At 30.2% G+C, this 16,466-nt stretch overlaps 1 protein-coding gene across 2 annotated transcripts in view; it reads right to left on the bottom strand.

The window, feature by feature from the left end:
* Positions 1-7,634, bottom strand: part of LOC129949433 (uncharacterized) — a 146,659-nt gene extending 139,025 nt beyond the window's left edge. For both annotated transcript variants that reach the window (XM_056060889.1, XM_056060890.1), the window contains exon 1: positions 6,245-7,634. The gene's annotated coding sequence lies outside the window, so the exon portion shown is untranslated. The remainder of the gene's footprint in view (positions 1-6,244) is intronic.
* Positions 7,635-16,466: the final 8,832 nt, after the last annotated feature.

Below are 16,466 nucleotides of genomic sequence, written 5' to 3'. Positions count from 1 at the left end.
CACAATTATTTTTCTAATGTTTCAGAAAATCGTAAAAGGCTCTCCTCAAAATGGTTTAATTTTCAAGTGAATCGTTGAAAAAATTATATTTCTTGCAAAATCTTTCAGAACTAGGTACAAAGTTTCAAATCAGTAGAAGTTTGAAAATTGTAAAAAAAAAATTAATATGAATTTACAATGAATTTGAATGTTAATTTAAAAAGTCTTATTTGTAAATAAATTAAAATCTTTTCATTTTTTAAGAGTGTCATGGTTAATTTGACCAATTGATTTTCCATTTTTTCTAGTTTTTATTTCATCAGATCTTGTATTTTATTATACATTATATTTGTATTTAATATTAACCAATGTAAAAAAAAAATTAATGATTCCAATAACCATATTCAAATTATTTCTATAAAGATTTTGAACATTTTACTGCCACATTATCAAAAAAAACGCTTGCAATTCTAAATTTTTTATTATTCTAAATTAAAAACTAAAACACTTATTTTTGAGCTTTTATTTGATTGATAATTTCTGAGCTTTTTACTGGTTCGCAGAGCAAAATCAATTATTTGTTTTTTAAATGGGTTGACCCTAAATATCCCTTGAACCAATAACGCTACTGACTTCAATAAAATTGTATGTTGCACATGACAAGATACCAAATTGGTACAAATTCGAATATATTTCGAACAGCAAAAGATTCCAAAGCAATTTATACATCAAGAAATAACATTTTTGAAATCCAATAAAGAGTTTCTTTTTATAAAAAATAAGAGTCTTTAAGAAATCCTACACGTAATTGGCAAAAATTGATATTAAAAGATTAAATTATTGACTTCAAACTATTATTTCAAAAAGAGGCGGGGCTGCTACCCACACTGATAACTTCTCATCCCGTCTGTCTATTTGTCTTGTTTAAAAGTATGTAGGTATTTTTGTTGGGTTTAAAAAAATTGTCAATTGAATTATTCTTAAAAATTTTAAAATTACCATCATTAGTTTTCATATCAAGAAACAGTTAAGTTTAAAAATCTAGTTTTGTTAAATAGATTTTTAGTCAAAACATTTTTTTTTTAATTTTAGTAGAATTTCTTAAATTTTTACAAACTGATTGAATAAAATTAATTTGAGAAATAACAAGAACCGAACGTCAATTTTTACCAAATTTGGTACTATTTTTGTAGAGTTTGTTTTTTTTTTATAAAAAAAACGGACTATTTCTTAAATGTTTATACAGGGTCTACCACGATATCTAGAAATTAATTATCTAGAAAGTAAAAACCTCGAATATGAAAATCTCGAAAACAAAAATCTAGAATGGAAAAATCGAGAAAACAAAAATATAGAAAATAAAATCTCGAAATGCCAAAATCCAAAAAAAAAATCTCGAATGCAAAAATTCAAACATACATTCTGGATAACTTACTTCTCCTTAACAAAATTAAAGTTGACAAGTAAAATTATCAATCATACAATTGCAAATTGCTACACATGCACCTTTCTTATTGTTTGCAAAAATTTTTTTTCTTGTTCAGAAAATAAAATATTGGGTAAACTGATGTATTTGTGTTTTATTGTCTTTTAACTGTTAAAAATACAAATTTCGAGATTTTTTTTAATTCTGGTTTTTTGTGGATTCGAGATTTTTGAGTTCTAGATAATTTTTTTTTATTTTCGAGATTTTCGGCATTCGATAAAAGATAAAAGAAGATTAAAGCAAATATCTTGAAAGTCTTCAAAAGATTTTCGAGTCGAAAATCAATTTTTACCAACTTTTATTAATTTTTTTGTTTAGGTTATAATTTTACTGAATGTTGAAAACAATATTGCTTATAAGTTAAAATTAGTTAAAAACCATAATATCAAATTTTTGAAAAGATATTTGAACCGAAATTAAATTGTTACCAACTTTGAGTAATGTTTTATTTAGATTTTTATTTTTTATGAAAAAAACTGTCAATTCGATTTTTTTCAAAATTTACCAGATGTTAAAAACTTTATTTTTCGTAGAACAAAATTGTTTTGGAGATAAAATTATTTTGTATTCGTAAAATTTACGAGGTGACAAATTTTGTTTTAGTTTGTTAATTTATAAAAAACCGTTTATTGATTTTTTAAATATATTGGTTTGGTATCACGTTATAATATATTACATAAAATTTAATTCAAGTCTCTAGCATTTTTGGATGGTAAGATATCTAGGGTTAACCAAAATTATTAACTTTTTTTAAACTGCTATGGTAAAAAACCACCCACGCAATTTCCTAGAGAGCCTCTTTCTTCCTTTTTATCTGTTTAATAATATTTATTTGAAGTCTATATCTCATTTAGTTCTTTAGCTATGGACAACGAAAAAAACGACGCGAACGTACGGACGTACGAACGAACGTACACACCCACGCACAGACATCTTTCTAAAAATCTTTTATTTGCGACACTAGGGACCTTGAAACGTCGAGAAATGTCAAAATGTTCAATTTGACAAATCGGACCCATTACAATAACTTCCTATGGGAAGTTAATTATTGTTTTTAAAACTATTAAAAATTGATTTTCGACTAAAAAGAAAAGATCCTGAAACCAAACTAATTTTATCCCATTTAAAATATTGTTGTTTACTTTTTGTTTATAATACTTTCAAAAACAACAAATAACTGATAAGAAATGGTTTTTTAAATTTAAAATTAGGTGGCGCAACAGTCCGTTGAGAACTAGGGCCTAGTGACTTACGACACTCAACCATTCCTGTGTACGAGTAATTTTGTCAGGGATAGAGTGGACTTACAATTTTAAGCCGAATCCGAACGGCTAATTTAAGAAAGCACTTTTCATGAGAAGAATTACTCTTGGAGTATTTGTACCCGTGAAAAAAAAAGTTCACGGAGCGAACCCACCGCACTAACAATCATGCCGCAGGTACTAGATGTAACTATAATTTTGTAATTTCATTTCTGTTCGTAAATATTATTTCTAACATTTCTATCAATCTTAAAAGGCTCTCCTCAAAATCGTTCAGTTTCCATATGAATCATTAAAAAAAAACTATTTCTTGTTTAAGGTTGTAAAACTGAGGTACAAATTTTCAATTTTATTGAGTAGTAATTTAAATAGTTCGAAATTGTGATCTTAAAATCGTGGAAGAATTTATTATGAATTTACAATTAATTAAAATGTTGTTTCATTTTAAAATCACATTTGTTAATAAATTAAAATCACACAATTTATTGCGTCCATTTCTTATCATTTTTGTTTTGTTTGATTTCTTAGGATTATTTTTACGAAATTCTCACCATTCAATAATATTTATGTGAACAAATAAAAATTAATTTCAAATTTGTTTAACAATTATAGTATGTTAACAATTTGTTGTTAAGAATATATGGAATGAATGATTTAAAAACAGTTTCAAATTACTGTTCAGAAGATTTGAACTTTTTAATGTAATATAATTTCTTAAAAAATACTCTCAGTTCTATATAATTGTTTTTAATTAAAACATTAAATAATTTATTTTAAGGTTCTTCATTGATGTATTTTTCATAAAACTCATATAAATTTAAATTCAAAAAGAATAGAATAGAATGAAGTGTTTAATATTGAACGGAAATAAAATTTTAAAACAATTCTTTCTGATTTTTTTTTAAATTAAATTTCTTCTTGTTCAAAATTGTTTGTCCTGAAATATTTACTGGTTTGCAGAACAATCAATTGAAAAATTATGAAGATCTATATTTATTTTTATCTTCTAATAAGAAGATATTTTGATCGGTACGATTTGTTAAATTGAAAGTTCCCTAAAAAAAAAATATTGAACAAAAATGTTGTCATCTCGAATATTTAAAGAACGAATGGCATAACCTCCAAAATAATTTTATTCTTCAAAAAACAACTTACAATTTTGAAAAAAATCGAAATACCTTACAATTTTTTCAAAAAAAGAAGACACTACTAAAATTGTTAAAACTAATAAATATAAAATACCTTGGCAACAATTTAAAATGGTGCTTTTAAACTAATTTTATCTGACAAAAAGCAATATAAAATACACGTTTTTGGAATTTAGTTTTTCTTAGAAAATACAAATCTTAACAAATCTAGTAAAAAAAACTATTTTTGCAGAACATATTATGAATATGTTTAATTGAAAATTATTTCATTGAACTCAAAATTTTCTTGTTCTTAGAAAAATCAATGGGAATTTTATAAGAAATAAAAACCTTCAAAAATGGTTTCTTAAAATGGTAAAAATGTGATTTCGATTAAATACCTTCCAAACAAAAATTAATATTGAAATCATATATATTTATCATATGTTAACATACTTTACTAAATCTGGAATTTTTTTTAAACACGAGAACCTACAAAAACAACAAAAAACTATGAGACCAAAAAAATATATTTTTTTTTCATATTTAATTATTTGACACAAAATATTGTTATAAAGCTTTTAGAAAAATCGGAAGACAGGAATGTGAGAAATTTAAGAATTGTGTAACAAAATCAGTCAATTTTTAATATTGACAAATCATTTAATTTTTATTTTTAAATCTAAATCTCGTCAATTTAATTTAATATCTAGAAGATAAACATAGTTAATTTTCTTAATAAATAATACTAACGGAAGCACTTTAAACGAATAATTTTTAAGATACAAATAGTGCACAAATTTAATCGTTATGATTTAAAATTTAAAAAATTCTTCTAAATGGTTTTAAATTTAATTTTTATTTGTTATTATTATTAAGACATTTTTAAAATCACAAAGAATTCATCATTTGTTTTTGAAAATTAAAGAGCCACAATATGCTTACTAATGATTTATTGTATTTTCAAAATTTATAGAAGACTGTGTCCGAAATTGTAAGTGATCCAGTAATAAATATTCTGAGCATTGATTTTTGTTTTTTAAAACTAATAGATTTAAAAAAAAAAAAAAAAAACAGTTTAAAAAAACTTAAATTCATAAGACTCATAAACATTTTTGTTATTGTTACCATCTTTCATCAAGTAAACATTTTTAAATCAATTACTTGGTAGGCCACATAAATATCATTGCAAAAAAAAATTAAAAAAGCCTGGAGAAATGTTTGTCTTTTAGACAGTTAAATTTTCAAAAAGATGTGGTCTAACTATGGTCCACATAAGTCAAACATAATTGAAGTGAATTATGTTTCGATTGCAAAAACGAAAAGTCCTCATAACTTTTTTGATTGAGTGACGTCTGAAGTTTTCCAAAAGAAAATTAATAATTTTATATCTTGAAAAATATATCGATTTAACTCACTCTAAAGACAAACTTAATATTCACAAACATAGGTTTGCAAGCAGAACTTGTATAGTTATATCATATTTAAATTTTAATCCCTGCAGACTATGAAATTCCATTTAATTTATGAACCTACTTCAAACCGCAGCCGAATAACCTTTTAATCCTTTTTCACTATAGCCAGAAAACATCATTATCATATCTTTGACAAGACAAAAGTCATTCAAATATTGCCTTCATAACTCTTGAAAAAGTTGTTGTCAACAAAATATATTCACATATTTTATAGTCGTCGTCGTCGGTCTTATAGTCGTTAACGTAAAGTTTGAAGTTATCCTTATTCTTATAGCTCTGTCCGCATGTACCTATTCGTATATATCACCCAAAGACCGCATGTAACAACAATAGGTTTATACAACATCCTTAAAATTCCACTTATACACGTGATACGCCTCAATAAACAATGGAGCCCAGTCCCGAATCGTCCTTTCTCTATACTATATATGTATACAACTCGCATTTTGTAGACTTGTAGCTACATAAAACCTACCTACCTACCTATAATATACCTTCTATTCGAAACGTTTAACTTAACTCTGCTTCTAATCCCAACAAATTCCCAGCAGGCAACCCAATTCCGTTGTACACAACACATAAATCCGCTGGGAAATTGCGTAATCCCCCAAACACAAGGAATATATATAAATGTACACCCTTAGCCCCCGACTATCCCCCTCATCTACATCTTCCAGCTCACCCGTATAATCAGCATAAATTCGTGTTCGTATAAGGATACAAACCTATAACACAGGGTTATAGGTTATATACAATAGGTTTTTGCTAAGAGTATCCCATCCCGCCCACATATACTTCAGGATTCAGGAAAATTTAACTCCTGTCCTAAGTTTTTGTTGTACTACAAGAAAAGCCATGAAAACGAGGTAAAATCTCTGCCACAAACGGCCAATTCAATTCAAATCAAATATTCACCTGAACTTGTGAAGAGTCAGAGTTACAGAACGAAGCAAAGAGACTCAGAAACAGAATCAGGATCAGGATCAAAATTCAGGAGCAGGAGCAAGGACCAAGGAGCATCAGCTTAAGCTAAAGCTGAAGTATACTCTGGGTCTGATGATGGTGTTGCTGAGCTGATGTTTGTTTTTGTTGTTTGTGTTGCTGCTTCTTCTGCTGTCAGCTTTAGACGTCTTCAAAGTTGAGTTGAGTGTGTAGTACCACTTTAGTAATTTATTCCCTCTGCCTCTTATGCATATGGTATATAATATGCAAAACACCAAAGTATATTTTTATATATCTTTTTCTTATGTATCTTATCCTAGAATTTTACTTATATCCTTTATTTTTCTTTAAAATTTTATTTTTTACATTTTCGTTGCACTTCTGGATGCACACTCACAAAAATAAAATAAAAATTGTGAAGTGATGAACGAGGACGATGACGATGACGAGAACGACAACTGAAAACCGACAACCGAAATCCGTCAACGAAAACGACGATGATGACGAGGACGATGATAACGACAACGATGATGATGATGGTGACGATGACGGCAAGGACGAAGACGAGGACGCGAAGCTAATGGAATTCACACGCTTATCCTTTATTTTTGTTGAATTTTCTTCTTTTTGAATTTATTTCATTTTTAGCCTTTTATCTAGATGTGATTTTTCTAAAAGGATTTCACACACATGAATCCCCTTGGGGATTTAAAAAATTGAAATGCAGAGAGGAGACACTATGCAGTATATGCACTGCTGCATACATTTAACACTTTTGCACCGTGTTACATGGGCCATGGCTAAAATCGTTATCCTTTAAACGGAAATGCATTTTCTTATTTAAACAAAACAGAATTAAAACAAAAAAAACACATACAAATTTTCAAAAAATATATAAAACAACTTTGCACTATTTGTATTCTCTTTCTTTTTGTTTGGCCTGAAATTGAAGGCTTAAAGGACGATTCACATCTAATCTCACATTGCACCCACTTAGAAAATGATCTAAAGAAGTATTAAAGGCTTTCAAAATCTATATAAACCGGAGACGTACGTGTATCGACTCGGCTGATTATTGCACCAAAAACAAGGGTTTGGATGGTTTTTTTTTTTTCGTATCCCGAGGGGTGGGTGGGGGTTTGAATTTTGTGTTTTTGTCAAAAAATATCAGAACCGGCGGCGGCTGTAATTAAAGTACAAAATCTTTATGGATTTTTATTTCAAAATCTTCAGACACGACAGAAGTATTTTAAGGTGTTGAATTGTTGTTGATGTGGGAACAAAAAATCTCGTCGAAATGCAGACGGAGGTTAATTTGACATCGCCACGCTTCCGAGGTAACTGACTGGTATCAGATTCGTGAAGCATCGGATTTCGTTTTACGAGCAGAAAATTTTGAATCTTTGCAAATTCTCATGTGTTGGGGATATTTTTTTGTATTTTCTATCCAAAGGGGGGAACAAAACTGTGGTGGATTTTTAGCGAGTGGATTGCATTTTGAAATGCGCAGGTCTCATTCATGATAAAGGGGGTGAATTTATATTACTTGAAGATTGTATAGAGTCCTATCTAAGAGGGGAATTTTTGCTATAATTTTTCTTAAAGGACATTGTGGAAGGTAATCAAGTTGAACAAAATGCAGGTCAAGAAATTAGGTGAAAATCTATAGAGTGCGGCACATCAACAAGAGAGTGAGGTGAAGGTGCGGTTTGAAGAGGTAAGAAGTGAGGGAGGAATATGAGGAGGAGAGGGAGGAGGGGGAGGAGGTTTGTCGGTGAAGTGTGTTCACATTTTCTAGTGTTATTTTTGATATTATAAAAAAAAATATATTTTTTGAGAAGAAAACATTGTATGAAAGGCAAATAATAATCGGCACAAGGTGATCCAGAAGTATGTTTGAGGTGTAGATATAAGCTCATTCGCTCATTCAAGAAAAAAGTATGCTAAAATCTTTGTCGAAGAATTTTTCACTTTGACTACAAGTCAAAGGAAGAATGGGTATAGCAAATATAGTATTCCAATTTCAGGTGGCAAAACAAAGGAGGATTTAAGGATAGGTGTTTTTTCATGCTCCCAGTACCTAAGTGCGCTTTTGAACCACAATAACAGGAAAAGGTTTTTCTTCCATTTTCAAATCTTTTACCAATGAATATGACAATTTCAGCTGTAAAATATTTTAACACATTGTTAAATGTTTTTCCTGTGTTTTGTTTGTTTACAAAACGTTTTTTAATAAGTTGTTTCACTGTGAAAGGGAGCTGTTTTGAATCAGTCACTTTTTAACCTTAACATTTTACAAGTAAAAACTACGGTTGAGGCAACTAAGTAATGTAAAAAATAGAAATTCTGTGTGTTGTTAAAGAACAACTGAGAATAATTGTGCTGTAGTGTGTAGACATTAAGCAAACTTATGCATGCAAAACTAGGTATATAGTTTTAAGTTCAGTCAACACAATAAAAGTAGTACCCGTGGCATGATGGTTACTGCAATGGACTGTCATGCCAGAGGTCTTGGGTTCGATCCCTACCTATGCCATTTAAAGTCTTTTCACCGGTACTGCCTCTTGTGAGGAATTGACAAATTCTCCAAAAGTAACTCTTGTCATAAAAAAGGTATTTAAAAAGTAGGTTCCCTCCATTCCTGACAATATTACTCGCATACGGGAATGGTTGAGAGTTGTAAGTCACTAGGCTCTAGTTCGCAAAGGACTGTTGGGCCATCTAATTTATTTTAATTTATAACACAATAACTCAAACGTCCGATCTTCCTTGAGTGATAGTTAGTTGAAATGTATCAAAATGATCCTTTTCTTTAAAAAACTGGTATCCATTGGTTATGCATATTTTCTACATGGAGCCTGCTTTGAGAAGCAGAATTGTCTTAGACAGCCTCTCTACTCTCAACTTGCCACTGTGAGAAGCAGTTTTTGGACTGATATGACGGTGTGATTGAACCTTACTTATTCATAAATTACCTTGATTTTTTACTTATGAAAATTGTTTGTGTGATATTAATTAAGCATTTTAGGCTACACATTGAAGCAATAGGCTACACGAAAGAAGAGATGTGAAGTCAGCAAACATAGCAAATTTATTGTTTGCGTCCAAAGATGGCAGGTCGGATGCATAAACTTTAAAAAGTATATTTCCCAGCACAGACCCCTGTGGAAATCCACTAACTATTTCATAAAGAATAGAGTTTACACTGACTACGTAAATCGATCAAAGATAAAATTCTTGAAGATATTGATTATATACAGAAAAAGATATGTAGTGCAACTGCCATGTTGCTGATATTGAATTTATTTTTTAATGACATACCTTCTTTTTTACATTGATACAACCGTCCATTTCTGTTTCTTAAAAACTACACGTTTTTTGCAATATTAAAAACAAAACCTCTTATTGGAAAACTTAATAAATTAAAATAATTTGAAAGAGGAAATCTATCCACATTCTGAATAAAATTGGTAACGGTAAAACAGGTGTAATTTATCAGTAAACCTGAATATTTTCTTTTTGTCTATATTAAATATTTGTAATGGGCTACACATTTGGGTTGCCCGCTTTACGGTTTCTAGGTCTAAAATCGTTGCAGATTTAATTTAAACTTTTTATTTTGTGTTTTTATTTTTTGGAAACAACGTCACCCTATTTCATTGCAAGACCCAAAGTTTTATTAATGGGCAACAAAAATTATAACATAAAGATCATCCAAGGATACTAGAAATGTATTGTTTTCAGTACCTTATAAAATTTGATTTTTGTTTATTTGATTAATAAACAAAATGTTACTTTTGAAAGCACTAGTTCATTATTTTATAATATTTTATTTCAAAATGATAAAACTCTCTTCAAAATATTGGGAGATATTGGAAAATGAACTCCATATCAATAATAATGAAGATAAGAAGTAGAGGACCTAAGTGGCTACCTTGTGGGACACCAAAGATACCAAGGAAAGAGTAATAAAAAGCGCTTCTGAATTAAACATTGTATATGCGGCTTTCTAGAAAAGAAGAAATGCATTACAAAAAAATGCATTCAAACTCAAGACCGAAAGTAGAAAGCTTAAAGAGTATAAGTCTGTAAGATATTTTGTCAGAGGCTTTGCTATAGACAGTGAAGAGCGTAAAGAACACAAATCTTACAAGGTTTGTAGTTGTACACTTACATTTCTGAAAACTATGATGCCAAGAAAATGTGACACATTTGCAATGGAAACTTAAAATATTGTAACTAAAAGAACCTTTAAATTATTTTGAAATATGACACAGTTTGATTATTGGGCGATATTTTGTATTTTTTTCATAACACATTTACAAAATAATAGACCATTGGTTTTTTATTTACTTCCAGGCTTTATTAAAGTAAAGAGACATTATTTACATATCTTCCTTAAGAACACTATCACCAAACATAGTTAAAGTTTGTATTAACTTCAAAAGTAATTGGTTTAAATTAGTTAAAAGTTAAAATTTGAGGTTATTTTTCTATTGAAAGAAATTTCTGTAGTCAACTTGAATACGGGTTAACTTTTAACAAAATAAAACCAATTGTAACATTCACATTGACAAATTTTCCCTTTTCAATGAAACCAATAAAGGACTTCATCTTGATCTTATATTGCACATTCAGGTTAGAAGAATTTTAACAAAGCCTTAGACGACGAATAGGTACTTTATATAATAGAAGCCCATTAGACCTATGAGCTCTAGAATAATTTAGCGGTGAACCTTTTTTTTCTACGTTCAACTTCTTCTTCAACTCTTCAATGGTTTGAAGAAAGGACCCAAACAAAATTGCTCACTTTATTTTATTTTTATTTATTTTATTTTTGCAAAGACCGTCGATTTTAAGAATTTAAGGTTAGACTCGTATAAGCAACTTATTTATGTAGATACTCTTGTGTTTATGCGATTGCTCATTTGTTGGCATAGATAAATACACGAGAGCATGATAAGTGTAAGGGTTGTGTCCTTTTTCATCTGAGATCGTATTTTTCTAAGTAAAATAGTTAAATACAAATTCACACTTTCTTTGGCTAGCTCCTACAAACCTATCTACCTATAGCCATGCATATAATAAGGCAGAGGGTATTTATGTTGTTGTTGTTTTTTTCTGGGATAAGTTGTATGCTTTTGGCATCATCTCAGAAGAAAGCAAATAAAATAAATTGCCCTCAGCTTGAAGAGACGATAAGGACTCTTAACACTTTCGTCCTAGTCGTCTTCGTTGTCGTCGTCCCGAAAAATGGATCTAGTTCAGCCATTAGGATGTTTTGTTATCTTCAACACTTTTCCCCATATCCTTTTTGCAGACGAAAGATAAAATAGTATTGGATTCGGATGAATGGCCGTTGGTTCCTTCGTCCTCGTCTACGTCTTCGTCATCATGGTATGGAAATGTGTGACTTCCATTTAGTATCCCATACCAACCATTTTTAAGGAAGAGTGTGAGTTTTCAAAAGAAATAAGAAAGGCGGGCTATTTGATGAGTAGGTTCAAGTTGTTGTTTGTTTGTTTTTTGTTTTATTTTTGCGGAAGTAAAAAGCATTTATGGAGATTGGTGTGTGATTTTGGAATGTGTAATTTTTGGTAGGGCAGCAATTTATTTTGAAATATCAGTTGAGGCAGTTTTATTTTTAGGATATCTTATATGTTATACTAAAATGTTTAGAGCTTTTCAAGGTTTGCTTCGTTTGGAGAGGTTTAAGAATGAGGCAATCAGAAGTTTGCATTTAAATGGATACAATGTGTATAAAGTTGGTTATGGTTACGAGGAACAAACTTATTTAAAAATCACACACATGGATTGAAGAAATTGTTTAAAATTGATGGCAGAAGCTCAGCTAAATCATAATGTATGTCTTAGTCTCAGTTTTTATACCTTAAACTAGTTTCACAAATCGCTAGTTGGCAAGACAAAAATTTTAAGGAAACTCATTTCCCACTCAAGAGTTTTCGCTAATCTACTAATTTATTGACTTTTTAGTCGCTGATTGAAAAAACAGGAAAAATGTTGTCTATACAAAAGTTAAAATTACCTTCGATTCGTTTCGCAGTTCTTTTGAAATGTTTTTTAAGCCTGAACGTTTATTTATTTGTTATTTTAAAGCAGTCAAAAGTTAATTCGTCTAAAATTTATCAAAGTTCATATTGAATATCGAGCGCCAATACACCTGCTGTTAAACGACTTCGAGAAGAACTTTGATAGCGTCAAAAGAGAGTACATCTGGTTAGCTTCGCGGAGGAGAGGCATCCCAGAAAAACTAATTGCTATTATGAAAGCAACATATAATGGATCCAAGTGTTACGTTCTTCATGATGGTAGATTGTCAGAGGATTTTGAAATCCAAAGTGGAGTCAGAAAGGGCTGTATTCTTTCGCCAATATTGTTTTTGTTGGTGATAATCGATGTACTGTGCACAGCTTTGTCAGGTAGCGAAGGCAACCAACAGACTTTGACATCCTTTTTAAAGTACTTGGAGTACGCGGACGTTGTTTGCTTATTCTCTCGTAGAATCATGGTTCTCCATCAAATGATAACAAGTGTGGAGAAAGAAGCAGAACTTTTGGGAATCTGAATTAATTCCGTCAAAACAAAACTGATCAGCCTCGGTACACGATAATCCTATCAAATAAATATGTCCTTGCAACCGGAGGAAACAGTGGAAAACTTTCAATACCTTGGAAGTATCGTCTCGATCGAAGGCGGAACCCAACAAGACGTTATCTGCGTCTTCGGAAAATGCCAAACCAGCGTTCGGTATGGTGTCGAAAATTTGAAGTAATAACTCTATCAGCTTAAAAACAAAGCTACGACTGTTTCGCACAATTGTCGAATCTGTGATTCTTAATCGGTGCAGCATCTGGATGGTTACTTCAGCCATTACAAGAAAGCTGCAAACCTTCGTAAATAGATCTCTTCGCAACATCCTAAGGATTTTCTTGGCAAACCGTTTATCAAATGAAGTACTTCATATAGTTGGTATTAGAATATAATGTGGTAAACTTAAAGTTAATGGCCTTTTTTTGTTGTGCTTTGAAAACCCTTAAATAATTAAGTTTTCGCTTAATTGTATAAATTTGTTATACATTTTTGACAAGAAGAATTTTGATTTATACCAAAGATTCAGATCTTAGACTATCGATTTGTGTAACAAAAAAGTGATAAACATCTTTGGGTAATTTTTTTTTTGTTTCAATTTTTTATAAAAAAAATATTTCCAATTTTCTCAAAATTTTCAAAAAATAAGTTTTTTTTGACTAAAAAAATTTTCCCCAACCTTCGGATAGAGACTGACATATGAACTTACATACACACAAGCATTTCCCAAAAAACCTTCAACTTATGCCCTAAGGTCCTTGAAATATAGAAAAATGTCAACATTTTTAATTCGACAAATTGGACCGATTTCAATAGCTTTCTATGGGAAGTTAAAAAGAAGTTGTGGCAATAGTTATATATTTATTTTTTTAAATTAGTATTTAACTAAAATAATTTTAAAGTTATACAATTTAATATTAAGTGCGTCACATTTGAATTAATTCAAAATTCAGTAACAACGGAAACAGTAAAGTTGATAACTATTAAAAAATTAAATGTTTGTTCCTTTAAAGATTAATACGTGCTGTTAATTTCTTAAAAAACGCTACATACCTTCAATATTTCTTTCTGTTACCGTTTCCAAACTTGACTTAATTTATATTCCTGATACATTTTGTGACTTTTATTTTATTATCAATTTAAATTTATGTAAACATGAATGTCAAACCCGTATAATGATTTTCTAAAATTCAATTTTAATTGTTCTTCTGATGGTTCTGGTTTGAATTACACATTTTCTCATCATTCAACCCCCCCCCCCCCCCATCTTAATTCTACTCACATACATACCTCGATTAATAGGTTTTTGTCTCTGTTCGAAAACTTTTTAAATTAAATTCCTCTTAAAACACAAGCACCCTCTTCTTTTAAAAAGAACCAAGTAACAAAAATAGAAACAACAAAAAAAATGGTTGTGTATACTCGAAGATGGTACTTGGTACTTTTATGTACTAATTTTTTATTTTCCTATTGTTTTTCCATCATAATATTGAATTTCCAGTCACACCGTTTTCATCAAAAATGAGACAGAAAAATGACAACCATTACCGCAAAAAAGTAAAAACATACAAAAACAAACAGATCCACATAATACTCAAAAACTCAATTCTTTTTCCGAACAAAATAAAGAGTCAGTGAAAGAAATCAAACGAAAATAATATTTTTCTTTATTTTTACGAGAGAAGAGTGTCAGTAAAATGTTTTCCACCACGAAACGAAATATTCTTCTTAGGTATTCTTTTCCTATAAATTCATATTTCCCTAGAATCCTTGCTCCTAGACTCATAAGAAATACCAACATTATATTGAATGAGAAAAGGACGAAGGGAGAAAGACAGAGTTAGATGGGGGTAATATGGGATTTTAGCGCGGGGGTATTTTGGAGACAAGTGTGAGGGCGGTTTAGGGCTTAAGTTGTTATAAAGGCAGACACAAGGTTGATCGACTGAATCTTTTGATTCTATTTTCCATCCTTTGCATATTGTTATGTGCGGGGTTGTAAAATTATTGAAGTCAATAAAATAAAAGGTCGTAAAAAAATTGAACTAAAAATTTTATATGACTCCTTTTTTTTCTTTGGAAAGGATCAATTCGAACCAAACCTAACGACAACGATGGTGAAACGAAACGACGACGAAGGATGGAAATAAATTAGTTCGACTTTCTGTTAAGGGTAAATTTTATTGATCAAAAGATATGATAGGCCATAAAATAAGAACTCATTTAGCACAATACATAAAAGGGTATAGTCTTATAACGTATATACTCGAAGACCTAAACGTGAGCCAGTTATCTATTTTATTTTTTTAGATTTTGGCAATAAAATTTGATTTTTGTTCGCAATTACCTCCCAACGGAGCTATAGCTACCAGTATTTTGTTTAGGGAAATTGATTTTTGTTTCTTTTGTTATAATTTTAGGAAATTAAAGGATATTAAAATTTTTGCGCAGAAATTCTATGATAAAGGAAATATATTTTTAGAAAAGGTACCTGGTAAAATATTTTCGCATTTTACAAATAAAGAAAAAAAACGTTGTTTATAATTTTAAATATTTTTCAAAAATTTGCAATCCTATATTATTATTCTTTCATCATTGTTTTTCGTTCAACAATGATACAATTTAAGTTTCATTCTAAAAACCCGTTCCAATACCATTCTTCTGATATCTTTAAGAATTAGACATTTAACCTTGAAATGAACAACGCCTTCTCTCACTTGAAGATAACATAAGGAGCATGATATTGGTAAAACCTCTTTATTTGTAATGAAGAGTATGTGTAGTAAATCTAATCTTCACTGTATTCATCTCGAAAGTCGTTCTTCGCCTCCATTTAGGTTAGGCATTTTCCCAATAAAATATCATCCATTTTTGAATTTAGGTGGTACTGTGACTTTTTCCAGTGATTGAAAACAAAGTTATTTATGTTAAGGTCCATCTCACACTCCCAAACAAGTTTCATCCTTTCTGCATACCATTCTGACCTCTCTCGAATAGTTTGAAGTGCAACTATCTTCGGTAACTCTAAGATGTGCTGATTTAAGATGTGCATGTTTAAATTTGTTGTCAAGTTCACTCTAAGGTATTTAAACTCTTTGACTATTTATTTATGCTCACCTCTTTCGTTCTTGAAAATCATGATCTTGGACTTTTCCATGTTTATTATTAGGTTCCACATTTTACGGTACTCAAAAATCGGGGTAATCATAACCTTTAGTAATTCTGGAGATGACGTTAGAACCGCAGCATCATCAGCGAACAACAGTGTTTTAATTAATTCTCGAACGTATTCGATGCCAGCAGGTAAGAAATCGACTAAGATCGAATAGGCTTGGGCTTATCGTACATCCTTGTCTGACGTCTGATTCCGTTCTGAACCATTCCCACCTTTCTGTATCATTCCAAACTGCATTAGTATCCATTTACAGGCTTTGAAGAACTCTTTCAAACTTTAACGGTATTCCAAATTCCCATACCAAAGAGCTTATAGAAAAGAGCTTGCCTATTAGCGTGCAAAATGCAGACTTAAAATCTTGATGCAGACCTGAAATCTACATAAAAGGCGTATAACTTCTCCCTTCTTCTT

Source organism: Eupeodes corollae, chromosome 3, assembly GCF_945859685.1.
Source record: "Eupeodes corollae chromosome 3, idEupCoro1.1, whole genome shotgun sequence".
NCBI classification, from domain to species: Eukaryota; Metazoa; Arthropoda; class Insecta; order Diptera; family Syrphidae; genus Eupeodes; species Eupeodes corollae.
Note: the sequence above shows the minus strand (reverse complement) of the source record. Positions and strands in the feature narration are given on the sequence as shown.